The 15,659-nt window shown below is 39.5% G+C and overlaps 1 long non-coding RNA gene across 1 annotated transcript; it reads left to right on the plus strand.

The window, feature by feature from the left end:
• Nucleotides 1–1,717: 1,717 nt before the first annotated feature.
• On the plus strand, nucleotides 1,718–12,002 carry LOC134624786 (uncharacterized). The gene is made up of 3 exons (XR_010093652.1): nucleotides 1,718–2,295; nucleotides 2,534–2,889; nucleotides 10,852–12,002. It is a non-coding gene; the product is annotated as an uncharacterized LOC134624786 (long non-coding RNA).
• Nucleotides 12,003–15,659: the final 3,657 nt, after the last annotated feature.

Here is a 15,659-nt window from a genome sequence, read left to right on the forward strand (position 1 = left end):
GATTGAATTCTAGCACGAGTGAATGGGATGTGTTGGAGTTTGTTAGAGTGGAGACTCTAAAACACTGAGTTTCCTGTTGTGAGTGAATCCTGCACCCAGATACACAACTCTGAATACATAAGAAAAAACTTCTTTTGTGAAATACCTGATGACATGTCACATGTTTTATGATGAAGAGGAAAAGGAAAACAGGATAAAATGGGTCTGTGGCCTAAATGAGTGAAGAGCACAGGCCTGGGGATTAAACTCATATCTAATAAGACATTAGGGTTATTTTGTGTGTTGTGTGGCTGATAGTTGGTTTGGAGTTTATCTAGCTGATGATTTTTCTTTTGTTGTGAAGTTGAGCCTGCTTATTAGTATGATGGTAAGATAAATCATGCTAATGGTATGATTTACCCTCCTGAGACGAGGAGCGTGTGTCATGACTTAACGAGGCCTTTTTATTTTGATACTTTCACAGTGCACACAGTTTTGTTTGATGATCTCATTTGAAGCAGATCTGCAAGATTAAAACATAAGCACTATACGGCATGTCGAGAAAACCGTTGCAAGTGAGTTTCTCCAAAAATACAATGGTCTCTAGAGCCACCTATTTGGGACAATTCGAAAATGAGAGTCCCTTCCCAAAAAGGATTCAGGGAGGTAATCCAATCTAATGGTCTTCTTTTTCTTTTTGAAATGATGTCATTTTGCGGAGAGTCAAAAACTAAATGTGATGATAGGTTCCACTGTCAGCAAAGAAAGAAAGAAAGAATGAAATAATGAATTAAAAATGAGTGAGAGAAAATAAAACTGACTGACTGGTAAAAGCGGACAGAAGCGGACAGGCTGATTGACATCACTGTGCAAAGTTAACCCCCACCTGACAAAGGTGCAGATGAATCTATGTATGTGTGTTGTTTTTTTTTTTTAGAGGAAAAGATGACAGCAACATTCGAGGTTGCGTGACGATTTGACCTTTTTAATGCCACTTTCTGTGTTTGTGCATCTATCAGGGGTGTTATTCACTACCTTGTGTTGCTCACAGAGTGTGTGTGTATACACCTGCATAGCGCTAACATTTGCATTTTCTTTTCTACAGCATTACAGTTCTTCATGTTATTTGATCATGTGATTTATACCAGGACAGCTGGTTGATGTTTTTCTACTACAGGATTTCTGGGTTTATGTGTGAAGAAACTGTGTTTACAGGTTATGAGTTGGTGATGCTGTTACACTGTGCTGTTGGGGAAATGTGAAGGTTACTTTGACAATGTGGATGACATGTGAGACATTTCCTGTTGAAACCAGTGTCTCTCCTTTTCACAGCTGTGAATGGCTAACTTTATGGTCTTTTTTGTAGCAACTCTGGAACCTGTCAACTTGTGCCTGACCTCCAGGATTGTCCATGTGTGTTGCTAATGTTTGTTTTTTCTAGGAGTGCATGTAGAGGATTCAGCAGAGACAGACAAGTAACATGAGAAAGCAAATAAGAGATGCAATGTTTGTGGAATAGTTTAATATGGGGCTCATTAGCTGGCCACTACTGAGCTCCTAGTGATATGTGAGTGGAGTGACTTTGCTTAAAGGAAGTCACCGATTACATTAATGTTGACTGAGTACATGGGTTGATCCATGTCTGGGGTGGATTATGGCGATAATTGTAGTTTAATTTGCGCTGTAAAGGTGGGCGTGTTGCAAATGATATTAAATAAATCTCTTAGTGTGTTAATACAGGTGGCTATGGACCTGGACCAACCCCCCACTACAAGCACAGCGGCCAGAGCAAAATTATAGTAATGGGAACCACACCCAGCAAGAATCAGCAGCTGTGGAAGAGACAGCGGCGAGGAGAGAAGTAGAGGAGAAATGAAAGTTTTAGTAGCACATAAAAGATTGAGATTTGGGGCCAACAGGTTTGTAGAGGTTGGGAAGGCGTCCGGGGCATCACAACAAAAGGTGAAACAAAAACACACACACAAGCAGAGAAATGTGAGAGAAAAGCACCTTTTTAAGGAAACGCCTTGTTGGAAAAAAAGCAAAAAGCTAAGGTAGAGAGAAGCTTTGCCGGATCTGCAGCTCCACTGAACACACATAATATTAACCCGCCTACAAATGCACACACACGCAATGAAAAGCAGCTTACACTCATGAACATGTGAATTATTTTTCAGTATGGTTAAAGCAGGGAAATTTAACATACACCTGTTGTTAAATGATGAAGTTTATCCATTACTTACAAATAAACTCTCTGGGTTGCAGGACAGGATTGAACAACACAAGTGATTACTGAAGGAAGGAAAATTCCCTTTTGTGAGTTTAAACATGATCTTCAGAATTTAAACATGTACCTGTGTTGTCCTGTCAACTTGGTGGGCTATGAGTGATTATATCATGAAAAAAGAAAAAAAGACAAAAGGGGGAGAAAAGGCTGACACAGGGCTTGGCCCGGTGTTTCTCTCCTCTCTTTGTAACACAGCCAAGGCAACATCATTTTCCTGTTCTCTGTTTTTGTTTTGTTTTTGTTTTTTCTCTTTATGCTTGATTACAGGCTGCTTTGCCGGCACTGGAAGCCGAGGCTGACCTGGATTCCTGCTTTCCCCTCTACCATCTTGGACGTGACTCTGACCAAATGCTGCAGCAGCTGGACCCACCACAACAGCCTGAAAATGTCAACAGTGATGCAGGAAAAGGATCTCATGCAGCGGAGACAGAGAGTGCTAAACCCAAGGCCTGTTTCACTACACGGGGGAAAATTCCCAGACAGCTTCAGCTGACAGAGCTGTGACGAGACGCCCAATAAGCCCGGATGAGCAGCAAAATCAGTGTCACACAGCAACAGCTCTGGCTGGGAACCCCCACACATGCAGGCTGTGTCCCAATTCAGGGTCTGCACGCCTACGTGCGGTGCGTACTATAAATACGAGAAGTGCGGAAGTGAGAGGCTTGTGAAATGGGACGGTCTAGCCTTTGTCGCTCTATTCAGGGTGCCTAGCAACCATGATACTAACCGCGAGAAACATTTCATACAGCTTTGTGTGACAGAAATGAAAGAGAAAAAAATGTTTTGTTGGTCATTCATTTTTGTGATGACATCACTTTAATTAGTTGAGTGTCTGAGGCTGAGACCACACGACCGTAAAACATGATTGTTGGGCTTCATTTCTGTACTGAACAGTCATTTCAAGATTAGTTAGTAAATAACAATTAGCTAATGTTGTTCATGAGGCTAAAATCATCTCACTTTGATAACGTAAATATAATATGGCCAATATTATATGTATTGTCATATAATATTATATTATAACATATAATATTATGATATATATATATCAGGGCTCTAGAGTGTGACCAATTTGGTCGCAAATTTTGCTGAGTACTGAGATCTGAGTACTTGCCGATACCGAGTACAAAAACCGATACTTCTACCACACACAAGTTAAACTTAACCAGTAGTAAAGAAACGACCCCAGACAACTCTTTAACCCAAACGAAACGTTTACTGAACGTAAGGGCAGAGACAAATACTGTACAACACATCCCTTTTTTAAACTCAAATGATATTCCAATTCCTTAACCTTAAATGAAATACACTGTATAAATGAAATAATTCCCTTTAAAATTATATTAAACAACCCAACTTATGTTATCACCTTTTGGTAAGTGATTCACTAATATACACTCCAAAACATGTTATATAAATCCACTAAACACACAATATTCACACATGGGCCCCACACACACTCATACTTGTTGCAGGCCTGTTTGCTGCTCACGCCGGACATGGAGAAAAATCCTCTTCTCCCCAGTAAGAGCACAAAAGTCTGACTTACAGTTCCGTTGCTCAATAGGTCGCCGTGTACCAGTCCCACACTAAATCCACTCCCTGCGGACCCGATGCTGTCTCTGCTACAGCACGTTAGCGAGTCACTGTCCAGCTCTCCGACAGTCCATAGCGGCTGCCTCCGGCGCAGCCAAGCAGTCCGGGCTAGCCTTTAGCCTCGGCGGTCGTAGCTGGAAACACAGCACGGTGGTGCGACCATTGAAACAAAAAGTCACTTCACCCACACTCTGTTGTGAAGCTCTCACACGGTTAGCTTTCTAGTCACACACTCTTTTGTGCTAGTTAACCTCAGTAAAACTAGCCGAGTCTCTCACTTTGGTTCAGCTAACCGGGTGCATCTCTCCATGCCGTTCTCTTCTGTGAACTGTGAACACCTTATGTGGCGTTCAAGTCCATGGGAATTAAGAGTATCTACTCCCAAATTCCCATCCGGGCTACATAAGTATCGGTTCATGGTATCGGTTAACTTTTACGAGTACGAGTACGCACACATTTTACAGTATCGGCCCCGATACCAGTATCGGTATCGGTGCATCCCTACTTATTACCCACCAGTCTACCATTGTTTACAGCGCTGTCTTTTTCTTTTTTCACTTAAATGACCTCGGACAAGAAAGCCTAATTTCTGCTGTTCAATACTGAAGAAATTTAAACTTCTTAAAATTATGCAAAATTGCTGAATATTTTTAAGGTTATCTGCTATAAAAAGCCAGGCCAGGAAAATCTCCGTCATGTTTTTCTGTGTTTTATTCTCAGTTACTTTGACACAAAGGCATCTGCTGTGATGTTCACAATTCTGATGAAGTCTCACATGTATCAGTGCTGATAAATGATCAGAATTATAATATTTCTGACTGTCTGAGGCTAAATTGAATGGAATCAGGACTTTGAGAACCTGAATCGAATGGATTATAGAAATCAGTGATGATACGCAGCCCTAGTGATCAGCCTAGGCCTGACAGAAGTGGATGTAGCTGTGGGTAATAAGAAAAGATGAAAAGAACTATTGATAACTTTTGTGTTAAGTTAAGGCCTGATCCGTCTGAAATTCATAGCCAGCTCTGACACAGTCCCATCAATCTTTGAATGCTGAAAAAGCAGCAGTGTATCCAGAAAACACATTATATGCTGCAATAAATGCACTGCCCAAGTGTCCTCTCTCCCCACTGCCTTTCAGCAACAGGCAGCAGCAAACAGGTCGTCAGTGGAGGCCAAGATGATGATTAAGTTTAACATTTTCTACAATACTGACAAAGCGTTTTAGGCACAAGTTTGTTAGTTAATAATTTAGAAATGAATATTGTCTGTATGGACTCCTCCGTGCTACCTCCTACCTGAGGGAGAGAAAGAAACCAAGTGATTCACATTAAACAAAATTGGTAATCTGATGTTGAGGCATAGCTGCCTGAAATTATGACAATATTAAAATGTTTCACTCTGTGCACACAATTATTTTTGTTTCAATGTGTACATTTAGTTTTAATAGAAACAATGACATGTCAGTCCTGCAACACCAAGCCTGTCTGGTATAGATACATCTGCTGCACGTTGGATCACCTTGCCATCTTAAAATATAAGCCCTTGATAATTTGCATCTGTTCTCATCAAAAGAGAAATATACAATTCTAAAAATCATACCTTGATGAATTTCATTAGGTGGTGAGCAGTATCTGATGTGCTAATCTTTGAAAACTTCCCTCCCTTAGATGTTGGAGGTAACAAGTGAAGCAGCAAAAGATGGCAGCCGCCTCGCAGTCCCAAACTGCAGAATAGGAATTAAGATCATCACAATTACTGTCATTTAGGACCACAGCAGTCATTTTTTCCACGTTATGTAATACCATGATGACATTTTAGACAACTGATAATTTTTCAAATAAGGCAGTTTGCCAGTGCCTTGGTATAAAAATTCCTTTCTAGAGACTTAAAATCTTCTGGCCACCACGTGAAGTACATATCGAGTCATAACAATAGTAAGATTACAGAACTTTTTTTGTGTTCAAACTACATTAAATGTCATTTCAGGTTTAACATGTTTGTAAGCTTGTTTTCATACCATACAGAAATGAACAGAAACCCAATGTGATTTAGAAAATGGACAGCTGTATTCCAATTTGTAGTAAAGGTTTACCGGTAGAGTCCAGTAATATATTGTGTTGTGGGAATTAAGCAAATGCTGTAAAGGCATGCAAAATCTACCATTTCCAACTTACACTTACCACACTCGTCAGAGTAACGCTGTGCAGAAATGAGCAGCTCATCCAATTCTGTACTCTGAGACAGGTTTTTGCAATCTTTGATGATCCTTGGCTTGGTTGGCCACTTGCAAGGAACTTAGCAGACACTTCCTCCCCAACAAACAGCATTGTGAAGTCTTGGTCAATCTTAAACACAAAGTGTAACAACAGAAACAACACATTAACAAGAAAACAAACAAAGGAACCACAAAGCTGTCACTAAATCATTTTATGCCTTACCAAGCCAGGTATATCCAGAAATCTTGGGAAAAGGTCCAGGACAGTAGAAGCTGTTGCAGGTTCTTGAACCACTTTTTGCCATTGTTGAAATGTCACCTTCATGTTGTCTTTGACATGTTTCATGTCAGTTGAGTGTCTCTTCCTTGCATTCATCACCTGACAACAGCCTCACATTTGAACACAAGTTGCGAAGAGTCTTGGGGCTGTCTTGAACAGCTGACTTTGTTTTCTTCATCTCTTCTCAGGAACCAGCATATCACCATCTTCCAAGAGTAGAATAAGGTCAAGCATATAACACCATTTCTTTGTAAAATATCTAGCATGTCTAGTCCCTTTAGACTGAGCTAAAATTCATTTTGTTAAGAAAAAACATCCTTGGTCCATCTTTAAAACCTCTTAAGCCCCACGCCCCCGGCATTGGGGGCAAAAAGGAGGAGATCACGTTTAATCGGTTATAACGCCGGTTGAGAAATATAAATCCAGACATGTGTGGTATCCACAGAAACCTCAGAATCTCAGCTAAAATGTCATATAAACCATTTCTACAACCACCAAACACACCGAAAACAAGCCGCGATTAAACGAGCAGTTACGTAAATGCGAAGAAGTCCGCTAAACACACAAAACCGAACCAGAAATTCTTCAGACTTCATGTAACCAGTTTAAAATAGGCTGGTTAGCTTCCAGGGCTATCACTGACTCCACACACCAAGTTTCACCACGATCAGACCAAAATTCACTGAATTATCCGCAAAAGAAGACCACAAAAACACACAGCGGCGCAAATGCGCTAAGACAGAAATTGGCTTACCGTCCAGATTTCCTCCGTTATTTTCGCCGGTAGCCGGTAACCACGTGATTGCTGTTATTTACCATGTCTACCTAGGTGCATCAGAACCATCTTCCGTCAAGAACCTCCATTTTAGACCCACCTACAGACACGTGACTGCACAGACGTCACATGCAGTAAATTTGGACACACGTGGGTTTTGGCATTACAACGTCTGATTGGTTGAACTGACGTGAACGTGGCATCGTTACTTTGAATCTATTGGCTAAAACGATTAAAAAGAGGTGTCAATCATGCAAATTGACCAAAAGAAACCAAAGTTACAGCCCCTCAGAATTTAAAGGGCCAGAGGCCAATGAAGCGCTCTATGCACACGGCAGAAAAGGGCCATTACCATGTAAATGTGTGGTTAATTCTTCAAAAATATATTTAAAAAAAAAGCATTTTTAGGCCTGTTAATAAAATTTATTAATTTCTGCTCTTTAATACCTAAAAAAATAAACTGGCATGGTGTCCAATTGTGTGCCAAAATTGGACATTTTTGTACAACGTCTGGATATTCATGTATTGACAGGGCTGTAGTTTTTCACTGTTTTACTTTAGAAACACAAATCTTTGCACAGATTATGCTTATATGTTGGTTACTGGATTTCTGGAACCAAATATGATCTGAGGCATATTTTTAAAAGGGTTATATGCTAAAAATTACAAAACAAAATTAGGCGAGAATAAAATCTACTTACTTTTTCTGTGTTCCAGTCTCAGTAACTTTGACACAGTAATATCTGCTTTAATATTTACACCTCTGATTAAATGTCCCAAGTGTTAGCTTCATTTTGATACCAAGATTGTAAGGACAGAGTTTTTAATTGCAGAGAAATAATCAATTTAATTTAGGCATTGCATTTTCGAGCAGGAAGCTCAGAAACCCCCTTGGGGCTTAAGAGGTTAAGTAGTACAAGCTGTGTAACTTGACTGCAATACAGTATTCTCTCAATTATCGCAGGGGTCAGTAGAAACCATATTTCTATTTTATTATTTTTATATATTTTAAGCCATAAAAAGCCTCCCCACTCTCTAACAAACCCTAATATAACCCTGTTTTACCATGAAAAAATTTTAATCTAAAAAAAAGAAAAATACCTACTGGCTACAGAAATGCGCACTATAATGAAATTCCCATAATTTACAAGATGTAGGGGCCATTATAGTGTAAAAATACTCTCAGGTTACCCTTAAGCATCCTAGTTCTCCTAAGGCAGGGTCTCAAACTTAAATGAGCTGTCATCTCATTGGAGGGCCACTTCAGTGTTCAAGTAGTAAAAAAAACCCCACAGAAACAGAAACCACAAAGAAAACACCCACAAATATTCCTGACAATGTAGCGTTTGGTTTGTTTGTTTTTAAATTTCAAATATTGTATAACAACACAAAACTGCAAATATGAATGCTTTCCCCCCCTCTCACTCTTAACAAACCGATGCCTTTAATTGAACTACCAAATAAACACAATGGTCCTCTCTTTCTGGTCAGACACTTTGCAGCACTTCTGCTGTAATTTTGTTCATATTTAACAAAATAAAAATGCAGAAATAAGTGTACACATTAGTTTTTGACTATCACTGAACTAACAAAGTCAATCCCTCCACATGTTTGTACTCTCTTGTTACCTCGGCCAGGTCCGCGGCTCTGAACCGTGGTAAAGAGACCTCTGGCTAATACGTCGGCTTGTCGGGCTTGTAGCTTTAATGTCAGCGAACACAGTGTACAGTTGAGTCTTAACAGCTTTCTTACAACCAGGCACTCCTTTTGGCGGCAGTGGTTATTATTATATTTACATGCTTTCTTCTTCCATTTCTCCTCGGTAATAGCTCCTAATTTCTCCCTCTCTCGAGCTCAAACACACAACGTTCTCCCTACAGCACGGACAACACCGCCCATGAGGCCCTGTAACACTCTGCCCTTATTGCCTTCATATTAAATCATTTTTGGCTAATGACCAAAAAAAAGTCACTTCAAGGGTCAAATTGCATTATACTTCTTCACCTCAATATACAGGCCGCAAGAAGGGGTGACGTGGGCCGCGAGTTTGAGACCACTGACCCTAGGGCTTTGGCAGTTTAATTCGAAAATAACTAAAAGGCATTTAATAAAAACTGTGACATATATTAAGTAATATTCATTACAGTCTGCCAATAGCCAGATTATGCTAAGTGAATATTAGGAAAGTAACTGGTACTTTGCAGAGTTCTAGCTAGCAGTAGCCCAGCTAAACAAAAAAAAAAAAAAAAAATTCAAATATGGCACTTAAAGATGATGTATTTTGATATAAATACTATTTTTTTTACTAGTTATCATGTTACTTGTTCTAACATCAATCTAAAACTTAATATTTAACCGAATAAAACTTACCGCAGCAGCAAGAAAAAATAGCGACCGAAGATTCTGAAATGTGTTGTGGAACTGGATTACGTACGTGCTACTTGAGCATTTCTTCTTTGATGGAACCAGCAAGGAAGAGATTTTTTTTAATTTAATCTCTACTAATAAGGCATGCACACAGTGATAAGCTCCATAATATAAATAAACAACACTACAGATCCTATAATCTGATTTCTGTCTTTTAGTTTATTAAAAAGTGAAGCACCAAACACTAGTTTGTGTCATTATCCAGATGTACATAAGCATGATTACATAGTTACTAGGAGCAGGTTTTGATTATCGATTAAAATGGATTCTAGCTTGGATAACGTGATATTGATTCATTAAAACCCTGAATCGATTTTTAATATAAATTTCACTACATTACAAAAACCACTAAACAGCTAAAACAGTAAATAAGAGCAGGTACACCGATTCTGCACAAAGATGTAAACACAAAGCGCGGACCCAATGGCGCATAAGAATCATGTCGCTTTCTCACCTGACACGGTCGGGGCTGAAAGCCGACAGCTCACTGATTCTGATCCCTCGGCGAGTCCATGCTTCGTGTTTACGCCTTTTTTGTGCTGATTCTGAAGCTGCAGGTTTTATCTCTCTCCAAACAATATTGACTGAACCAGCAGCAAAAGGAGATCCAAACAAAGCTTCACATAAACATCGTCATGAATTTCCTCTGACTTTTGCTGTTTTGCTTTCATCACACTTCATGCACAGCTTTCTCTCTCTCTCACACACACAGTATACTTCAAGAAGTATACTTCAAGTATACTACATGTTTACAGCACTGTCAGCCGCTGTTTTTTCCCTTTTAAATACTTCCGAAAAGAAATCCTAATTTCTGCCGTTCAACAGGCTACTAAACAAATTTAAACTTTTTTACATTATGCAAAATTGCAAAACACTAAGGTGTGTCTCTAATAAAACCTCTGTAATTTGCTCTACTTCAATTCAGCAGCATCAGGTAATGTTCATGTGTTGATTAATGGTTTTCTTTCGTTTTTGATCTACTGCTGAATATTTTTATAAAATTGTTTTTCTGTCTTCATGCTAAGCTAAGCTAAGCTGACCACATCCTGACTCAGAGCTCGAGATCAGACTTTTGGAGGATAAGACACATCAAGCTGCACAGAGCAGGAGGACAGGAAGAGACTTAGAACATTTATAGAAGCTCTGTGATTTGTATCTGAGCTGGTTCCCAGTAAAGTCTGAACTGGGACTGTGTGTGATGCAGAGAGGTGGAGATTGGAGTTCTTGATTGAACTACAAAGCTTGTAATCATGTTTCCTGTTGTTTGAACTGTGTGTGTTTGTGTTCAGACTTTAAACCAGAGCCAGACGTCATCTACTCTTCACTGAAGTAGTCCACCAGTCCAACCACTGACGTCCAGCTGCTGGTCTCAAACTGGTCCTCAAACAGTACCTCAGACCAGAGGACATCCACATGTTCAAGACTTGTTTTTTTTGTTTTTTTGTCTTGTTATCACTGAATTAGACTCTGATGGCCCAGAACGACTTACTGGAAGTCAGTTCATTGACTTGACGTTTGTTGGTGTATAAAACCCCTGTGATTTGTGTATATAGACTGTTCCACGCACCCCCTCTAACCACTGCTAAGATGGTACATTCCTCCCATCCTTTGTTTGTGTTTGCGCTGGTTCACCGTGATAGCGCTGGTGGAGCTGGGCTGTTGTACTGAACATGTGTCGTGCGTGTGCGTGAATAATAAGTAAGTGCCTTGTATTTGTTTGTTCTATGGTTGTAACTTATCATATACTTGCCCATGTACATTGTGTGATGCTTTTATAGAGTTTTCCGGCGGTTTGTGTAGCCATGAGACACTGTATATTCACGCTGATTTGACCAAAATGGCGCCACCCTTGTGAACTGAGCTGCCCAAAGTAAAGATGGAGTCGATCCCTGTGCAGCAGCCCATTTGTGTCCACCAGGGGGTGGTGTTTAGTCATTTTCAAATAGATTTTCTGTTCAACCCTTTCTGTATTATTTAGACCAGTTTGGTTGACTTTGTTTGCTAATTCTAATTTCTGTTACTTTACAGAACCACACATACTAATGTATACTCACAAATCCGCTTCTGAGGATGTTTGAATTAAAGGAACCCAAATTATCATCGCTGTGGACCCTCTCTTTCATCATATAAGTCACCTGTGCCTTCTGACCGAGGATAGGAATATCCTGCTGTCATTTGCCAGTTTATTAAGCACACACATGTCCAGTTCAGTTGGCTTTGTTCCCAGAGCAGTTTCTCTGCAGGATTAATAAACTTTTGGTCTCTAATATTTTCCTCCTGTGGTTCTGTGGGTTTTACAAAGGTTTCAAATAGAAAATTCTACCTGTTCCGGTTTGGTTGTGGTAAACTGTCAGACACACGCCCTCTTTGCAGAAACAAACACTAAACCACAACCACAGACTATAAACAGCCAGAGCATCATTCAGTGTCTTTAGACCACACAGAGAAGCTTCAAGAAGCAACCAGCAACCACTGGCATGATGAACATTTCAATTTTATTAATTATTACATTTTTCTTTTAAAAAACAGATACAATTGTTCAGTAGTAGAATATTCATATGGAGGACCACCCCGTTCTCCTTTAACAGTCCAGGACTGTAAACCTGTTTCTCCATCACATGTTCAGCTCTGATGATTCAGTAAGGACATCTCCTGGTTTGTCTGTGTCACCGGTGTCTTTTTTTCCTTCAGCTTTCTCCCATGCAGTCATCTGTATTTCTTGTTTTCTTATTTCTACATTGCAATCTTTCTTTTTATCACCTGTTCATGTCTAACTTGTGTGTTTACTACCTGGAATGCACACAGATGATTGGCTGAGTGCTATCACCTGGGATAGCTTAACTTGAATCCAACAATAATATTTCTTATTATATCTATGCGGATAAAATTCAGTTATAATGTTCTTTCAAACCTTCCGAGTTTTATAAATTGTCTTGTTTAAATAATTGTCTGTCAGAAATCAAACAATGGTTAAATGGAAATTTCCTCAAGTTAAATACAGATAAAACAGAAACTTTGCTTTTCGTAACATGTTCTCAGTTTTTCAGTCAAGTCTCAGTTCAATGTCTCCTGGGAAACACTCCAAACAACTGATCAGGAACTGTTTTTATTATTTAAAAATTGCCAGTAGATTTTAGGGTTCATTTTAAACTTTTAGTTGTACCCTTTAGAGCTCTACATGGTGAAGCTCCCCGGTACATCTCTGAACGGTTAAAACCTCATACTTCTTCCACTTGGGTCTTCAGGGCAGAAGTTACTGTTGGTCCCACGTACTCTGTTCAAAACATATGGGGATCGGGCTTTTCAGGCACCAAGGCTGTGGAACTCTCTTCCATTGTCTTTACACTGTCCAGACTCCGTGACTCCTTTAAAAAGCAGCTGAAGACATTTATATACAAACAAGCTTTTAATTAGTTTTTCCATTGTTTTATATTAATGTATTTATATTTATGGCCTTATTGTGAAACACTTTGTCATTTTTATCTGTGAAATGTGCAACATAAATACATTTTAATTACTTACTAATTGGTCTGGGCATTTCTTTAGCCACAAGCTGAAGTTCCCACAGTGTGGACCACAGGGTCAGTAATCAGTAGTTATTGTTTGCTCAAAGCACCTACCAATCACTGTTAGAAGAAGAACAACAACACAGACCAACCAACATATGATGTAAGCAGAGATGTGTTGCTGTACTGTCTGCAGCATCATCATCATCATGGGTTTATCCTCAAACCATGAGGACCAGCAGTCCTTCCTGATTACTCTGCACACAAACCTCTCCATCTTGCTTTTGTTCACACACATTCATACTCCAGTGAAGTTGTCCAAGGATATTTGACATGACAGCATGCCAGTGCCCAAAGCAAAGTTCATAAAGAAATGGATGAGAGAGCTTTGTGTGAAAGACCTGTGAAATCTCTCCGTCCCACACCATGGGTGCCACAGCCACTGAAGGAGCTGTTCAGTGCTGTCACAGTCTCCTGCATGGGGTGGGAGATGTTGTCCATCAGGGATGACAGCTTAGCCACCTCCACTGGGTCCAGAGGGCATCCTAGAACAGAGCTGGCCATATATAAACCATGTGTGAGGATGGCGTTAATGTAAAATGTGAATCATAGTGTTCCAGTCAGTCATCAGTGTGTCTCTGCACAGCTGTAATTAAAATGTGTTCAGAGGGCCTCAGTGTCTGAATGGTTCCAGTTCAGCTCCATAACAGTGTAGATGATATTTTGTACATATTCACGATATAGTCATTGCAGTCACTGCTGCACAATTGATAAAAAAATAGTAGTCGAAACTATGTTAACACTTTGATATCAGCTCAAAGTTCCTCCAGAACTGTTTGCATGTTCATAAAGACCGAAAGCAAAACATTAGAAATTACATTTAATATTACAGAGGCCTGATCTCACTGCTGAGCTGCACAACAAACCAAGGTCACTAACCTTCTTCTGTCACAGTTTAAACCTGATAAATGCTCAATAATATGACCTGATTGGGTTCCAGAATGGATCTTTATAAAAGGGCAGGCTCTGAAATGTACTCACAGTAAGAAAGTGAAAAGTGGCTCTTTGGAGGACGTTTCTGTTTTTGTGTAAAGCTTTTATTAATGTAACAATAAAATAATATCAATGGTTGGGAATAAAAACTTTATTTTACTCTAAGTTTTAATTCTAATAAATATTCTCAGCTTGAATCAGTTAAGCAGAACACGAGCAGAGAAAAAGAAGGAAAATGAAAATATATCTCTATTAGTGTTTAACTTCTATTGAGAGCTTCAGTAGATTTTCTTAGTCTTCAGGCTGTGATCAGCTGACCTGCTGCTCTTTGTACACACATGAATTCAACCAGATGTGTGCAGATGTTTCATGTTGTCCTGGCTGGTTTCATCCTCTACACTGACAGTACACAGTTCAACCTTTCTTTGTACTAGACTGTATAAAGTTGGAATTCAGTGAATGAATTTAAGCACCAACTTCAACTTCAAATTCATCTCTGCTGTACTTGATGCAACCTTCATCTGACAGTGTACAGACCCAATATCTGATTTAAAAACATGAGCAACTTTAAATGAGCATCCTTCCATTTATATCTAACCTCTCTTCTTCCTCCTCTCCTCTTTCTGATCTTTCTCCATCTCTGAGTGAAGTTAGCTCTTTCTTTTCTCTCCCTGTGAAATACAGCAGCTGAACCTTTAGCTGTAACACACTGTGAGACAAACTGCACACAGTTTGTGTGTTTGCTGATGTTTGTTGAGATGATAGAAATGCTGCATTTCAATGTTTTTATTTTCTTTATTTAATTTTAATTAATTTTAATTGAATAACCCCCTTTTTTTAACAAGGAAAAAAATATCTACTGAGATTAAAAAGGATGTTCTGGCTGAGTGTGCAAAACAAAACAATCCAATTTATATACAAGTGCAACAATGTATACAATTATTCACAGTTACCACCAAATATGAATCAGTATAGTACGTAAAACTCATTGCAACATTTAAAACAGTTTCAAATTGCAGCTATTTAAATTTCACAGGTACAGTTTGTGACTAAAACTTCTGTCCAGTTTAGTTAAAGATTTGATAAAGGGGGAAGAGACTCCAACCTCAGCCTGAGCTGCAGATCATTCCAAGACCACAGGTCGAAATACGTCCCTGTTTTCTGGAGGCTGAGGAGACCAGGCTGGGCATCTTCTCTGTCACGGACAACATCCTGAATGGTGTTGCCACCATTTTTCACATGGTCGGCTTTCGGACCTGCTTTGCCTGAACCGCCGTTGCTTTCTGTAAGGTCGCCCCCCTGAACTGTGTCAGCGCCGCTGCTTTTCATGTAGCTGGCCTCCAGAACTGCTCCGTTGGCGCCGCTGGCTCTGCGTTTGACCTTATGATATGCTTGTGATGAATTCGTTAAATTGGAAAAAAGTAAGGTGAAATATACAATTTATTAACTGCTGTGAGTGAGCAATATGTCAAACAAGACAACTGAATGAACACATAACAAACAAATATCAGAACATTTGAATATTTGGGTGAAGTCCCAGTTATCATTTGGGTTGTTCTGGTTTGGTTGTGGCGAACTGGCAGACACCTGCCTTTATG

This window comes from Pelmatolapia mariae, linkage group LG3_W (assembly GCF_036321145.2).
Source record: "Pelmatolapia mariae isolate MD_Pm_ZW linkage group LG3_W, Pm_UMD_F_2, whole genome shotgun sequence".
Classification (NCBI taxonomy): Eukaryota; Metazoa; Chordata; class Actinopteri; order Cichliformes; family Cichlidae; genus Pelmatolapia; species Pelmatolapia mariae.